Source organism: Poecilia formosa, unplaced genomic scaffold, assembly GCF_000485575.1.
Source record: "Poecilia formosa unplaced genomic scaffold, Poecilia_formosa-5.1.2 Scaffold130, whole genome shotgun sequence".
Taxonomy (NCBI): Eukaryota; Metazoa; Chordata; class Actinopteri; order Cyprinodontiformes; family Poeciliidae; genus Poecilia; species Poecilia formosa.
Genome location: NW_006800069.1, coordinates 1,697,702 through 1,703,701, shown reverse-complemented (window position 1 = coordinate 1,703,701; position 6,000 = coordinate 1,697,702).

The following is a 6,000-nucleotide window of genomic DNA, read 5'->3' as shown; positions in this document are numbered from 1 at the left end:
TGCTTTTGTAACTTTGTTTAATTTATGATGACAGTGATAATAACCAGGGCTGAAGCTAGTTGTTATTCAGCCTGATTCAAGGAAAGTGAAAAAAAAGGGAATATTCAAGGAGCTCAAAAAAAGAGAGAGAATTTTGAATGTTAATACAGACTATATATGCGAGTCTGTCTGTTTGAGATGCAATGAGCTCATGAAAAATAAATTTTTTAGAATGCATAGAAAGAAGCAGAAGTGAACTGAAAAAAGAAAGATCGATGTGTTAAACATTGTAAAATAAGGCAAAAAAAAAATTTCAAAAAACTCTTCAAGAGGACATGTACAGACACAATACTTGTTTGGTTTGTTAACAAATCCCCTTGTAAAAAAGCAGCCAAATGGCAATGTAAAGTAGCCATTTGGCTGCTTTTTTAAACTATAAGCCTTGTAATACATCAGAAAACGCTCGTAAATCCTTGTGAATCTTTGACTTCGACCAATTAAAATCCGAGTTAAGGCAAACATGTCTGAATAAACTCATAGCGTGGCTTAGGCGCACAAAACCTGCTGAACACATTTCACTATGTTTATATAACTGTATTATGTAAAAGCCCATTGACTTTGAGTTACAGTTGTTGCTCCTCCTGTGATGATATCTGGAGGGCTGTTCATGATTGAAAAGTTTCCTCAACAAACAGTCATGATCCAGAACCAAAAACCGGCCAAGTTTGTTCACAGTTGTACCATGCTTGGCTTTACCGAGGGCAACGACTAGAAATAAAAATACATAAACCGACTGTTGTCACTCAAAAAAAATGGAGCCAGTATCTAAGAAAAGACTGCCGAAGTTTGTCTGGCCAAAACAAAATCTCATCTACTTGATTAAACTGAGGAGGATGGCAGGAGCCAAGCGTTGATTTATACGCCTTTATAGAATGGTAAACATTAGATGTTGCAGTGAGTTTTGGGAAAGACACAAAGCTGATGCTAAGGTGATATTAGTTTATGTTTGAAACTATTAAACTAGGCAGAAAATTTGTAAAGATAAAAACTTTGAATTGCCGTGAAAAAAAAGTGTCTGAGCGACAGCATTGGAGGTGAACATTTTCATTCACAAATTGTGACAGGTCAAGGTTTTGGGATAAAATGGCTTGATGAATTTATGAAAATCACCATTAATTACTGAGATTAACCTTTTGCATCAATGTTTAGCTATATAGGAAGTATGAAGACTGGACATTGGAATGACAAACGAGAAGAAGAAGAACAAAGACTGGTGTATCCATCAGAAGATTTTTATCTTCCCTAATGGTGCAGACGTTTTCCAAGATCACCAAACCTGAAATCTCCTGGAGTCTGAGTCATTATGTTTACACATGGTCTGGCAAACACAGAGCCAAAATATTAAGAAATTGTACAATGTTTAGTTCATAACACAGTAGTAGGTACAAGACAAAAAAAAGGCAAAACTGAATGGATTGAATTGCACAACAAACTGTTTTTATGGATGTAATTTGTATCGATGAGTTTCGGTTGTGGTCTATCAGCTGTAGTAAAATCTTTCCAGAATTGCACAGAATCTTAGAATAAAAGCTGAGTTTGTTGGTGGGCACTAGGAGGATGGGAGGGGGCCGTCTGCAGGGAATATAGGGGAAATGTGCAAAATGTCAACTGAGACTTTCAAATCTCAGTCATGAGGAATCCTGTATCTCTGAAACTGACTTTGAAAAGTCATAACCCTCATGTTAATGGGTCCATAACGGCTTTTACTATCATAATTCGCTTGCAAATCTTAGGCACCCTCAGAAGTGTTTTTTTAACATAAACAAACAATATAATTTATCACTCCAAAACCAAATCTGTATCTGACTCTTCATTCCTGGAATGCTCCAGCCCCATTAACTACTCACATTTGACAGCTTGCCCACGACTTGCATAACAAAACCAAGACAACGTTAAGAAGCGGATTTATGAGCAGAAAACATCAAGTTGGAAGGCCCAACGTACGAGGAAATCTTCTTAACCCGCTGAAGCTGCTCAATGTTATAAATAGAAGCAGCATGAGGCACAATCTAAACAGATGCTGCCATAGTAAATATTGTTCATTTGAAAGGCATGTGTGCTTTTTTGAAAATAGAAAACAGTGGGGTTTGATTGCCAAGAAACGACTTTTACTAAGCTAAAATATTCTAATCTTTTTTTTAAGGACAGTGGTGAGTCTTCCTTGAAATTCGTAGAAATAGTGAAATTGTAAATTACATTTGTCCTCCTACAGCTAAAGAAAATACACAAAGTGCTATTTCAGATAAAATGCACTGCATTTTTCCATCAAGGCAAGTTTCTACCTGCACCAAGGAACAACAACAAAAAAGAACTAGGATTGTCTTTCACGTCTTTAAATCACTGGGTAACTAAGCCAGCTTTGGCCAAACACACCATGGTGAAATGGCCCAAGTACAATGGTGTGCACACATGTCGAAAAAAGCGTCAGCTCCTGCATGAATAAGTTTCTTAAAACTCTTCAGTCTTAGAGGGTGTCATTTATTTTTGTTTGGTCTGTAAGGTTCATAATCTTGCCAAGATGCCGAGAGTTGGAAAACTCAACAACCTCAACAAAGAGATCTCAACAAGACTCTGTTGGTACCAAATGTCTTCCATTTCTAAATAACAGAGACCTAAGAACTTGTTGGGACACTCAGCATTGGCCCCAATTTAGGCTTTGACACAACATGGTGACTTTATAGGTTGGTATCCGCTGTGATACAATCAACTGTGGGACTGCATCAACACAATTGTGTTTCATTCCAAATCATCTTCTATCAACGGGACACATGAAATTAGTCCTGAATGTCATTGGCTTTTATTGTGAACTGGATGTTGGAATAGAGGGAGTAAATTAAGGCTTTAACATCTGGATTTGCTTTGTAACATTAAGTGACAAAAAAATTAAATGCCATTAGTACTTTCAAGAGGGCACAATATATCTCTACAAAAACACAAAAGGGTTATAGAAGGATGATAGTTTTAATAATACTGATGACTGACGTATGTTTTTTGAATTTCCTGAAGCCAGAGATGCTCTACTTCACCAGTGTTTCTGCGTCTCTTTCATCCATTTTCTTGTATGATCTATGGCTTTTTGTAGACAGCAGCAGCTGCCGAGCGGTGATGAACAAACGTCTGAATACCATTTAAACCTGTTCCCACCGTACACTGACAAATCACCAACAGACGTGAGCTCATGTCTGTAAAAACCTCCTGAATCCCTCGGCTTTCTCGCTTCATCTTAAAGGATTTATTATCTCCTGGCAAAGCTCGTGATTTGGCCGTCAGATTGGGCTGCAAGACAGCAAGACGCAGGACCAGAGACACTGTGCCGCATGAGCGGAGGAGCGGAGTGATCCTCCAGCGGCGGCAGGCGCCCGCGAGTCAAACAGATGCTTGAGGTCGCGGTTGACCAGCCGAAGATCCATCACATGTCAGAACACCGAGTGCCGCCGTATTTGACAAACGTACACTTTCATACAAAGACGGGAACATGTGGACGGACTTGAAAACCGAGAGCCTGTCATGTTGGATGTAAATAAAGCAGGAGGTTGTTGTTTTTTCTCTCTTTTTTTTTCCACATTCACTTCATTTTTCAAAGGTAGAAAAGCAGGAGGGAAAGCAGAAGAGAATTGTTTCCAGTCGTTTCTTTCCTGCTCCCAGATGATGGAAACGAAACATACTTGAGAATTGGGAATTGTGTGGTTTTCCTGCTATAACTCTCAACAGGACAGAGAGACACACACACACACCAAAATATGAGATTGTTGACATTAACTGAGTGAAGACGTTCTGAAACTAAAGAAAAAAATCTATCTATCTTAAAATGGAGTAGTGGCGTCACTGCAATGATAGGAAAAAAAAGTGTAAAATGTGGGTTAACTGAATTGCAATTCTGAACAAAAATTGCACAATTTCATGTTACGTAATATGATGTAACCCAATTAGGAAATCTACTCATCCCCTATGCTGAGGTATGGAGGAGGATCTATAAGCCTGTGGGCCAATTTAACCACCAAAATCCCTGAGAACCTTGTTAGAGTGCATTGATTCGTTAACTCTTCAATTCATTGACGGCTTGATTACATTCTAGGACCTAATATGCCAGATAAATGGACATGGTTTGTTCTTAGGGTTTTTGTAGTAGGATAATGAAAACAAAGCAACACAGAAAATATTGGTCAGACATGAAAAAAAAGCATCCCTGCACCTGTTACATGAATACAAAAATGATGGGGGTAGGTGTTAGGGCATAGAGTGAAGTTAGGGTTCACACTGTAAGTCTGCTTGCACCTATGCTGAGAAATTTTACTAATTTGTTCAACATCTTTGAGTCTGACCAGACGCCCTAAACAGTTAAAAATAACCAACAGAACAACAAATGAAAAAATATTGTAATTTTTTATACATCTTAAAGAAATCCAGTGGGTTTAAATGTAATGCATACTGCACACTTTCTTCAACATCCTCCAAGAAAATGAAGCACAGCCCTGATATGATTTAGAGACGGAACCCGTCACATAGTTTTCTCCCCATTTGGGACCGATATCAGGTTTCAGTCGAAAAGTACAACCAGATGTTGTTTAGCGTTAAATAAATTAACTCTGCATCAAAACATTCCAGTCCGAGTTTTCTCCAAAGAACAAACTCGCACCATTAATCGTCACCTATTAAACATGTGGCAGTGAAAACCGCGATGTGTTGACGCTGTGCTGCGTGAAGTAACACTGATCAAAAAGTCCTCAACGAGAGTCAACAGCAACACATGACCAACAGGATGATTGGGGAAGACTAAGCCTGAGGCTGGAAGTGGCCAGTCTTATTTGGGTTATGTAACTGAAAGCAGGCTGATGAGAGATTAGATTGTTTATGAAGACACCCTGAAGGCACCCAGTGCAAGGCTGCACACAATAGGAAGGTTAAACCACAACCATTTCTTCCAGTCAGCCGAAGGAACCGAGAGGGAAACAAAACTAACTCACATTTATGCTAGAGTTCAACAAATGTTTGATCTGTGGAAATGATAGAAATTTTACATTTTTTTTTTAATGTTAACAGATTTCTCTGAAGACGACCAGACTGACATTCATTAATTCATTTAAAATAAGCTGAGGCCGGGATCGGATAGCTGAAGCATGAGTCACTGAAAACAGCAGCAGGTTTGTTTTATGTCTCTCACACCAACCAAGGTTCATTTCCATCTGAATTCATGAGATTCATTTCAACACAAAGTTTTTCTTTGTTTTTTTTTTTGTTTTTTTTTTGTCACAGTTGAATGTTTCAAATTATATAAAAATAATTGGATATAAGACAAAGAATATACGAGTAATTAGTTTAACTACTCTAACTGGTAGGACCCATACTAGCTGGGTTTGGAAAACTGTGTGCCGATTGCAAATATCCAAAAAGCTTTGTCATCTTTTACTAATCTTAGAGTAATGTCAGGAGGGCAGTCTCACCATTGGGAAATGCTTTCTCCGTTTGTAGATAAAGACTATATACTCTGTAGTTTGTTGATGTTCCAAAGCCATAGAAATGATTTCCATAACTGAAATTGAAATTTACAAATGACATTTTTTATACCTTTTCTGGTATTAGTTTTTCCTGACCTGAAACACTTATGTCAGACAAACGCGCAAAAAAAAACCCCAAAAACTGAAGAAATCATGTCACCGTCGATCAGACGTTACAGTTAAGCAGAAGTCTCCTTAGGGCTCCTGTGAGGATTTGTGCTAACCGGGTCTTTACCTCGCAGCACATAGTTTAAACAGTTAAACAGATTTATGCGCGGAATGTTTTTTTTTTCAATTAGCTTTTTTCCTGTGGAAGCCTTTTTTTAGGCGTGTCCGTTTTGGCACATCTCGCCTCGAGGCATAACTACATCAGCTGCTTAACGATGGATTAGTTCTGCTAGCAAACAGCAACCCTGTAAATCTTCCTAAAGCTTTTCCAACGGACTAAGCACTGGTCTTTGACAGG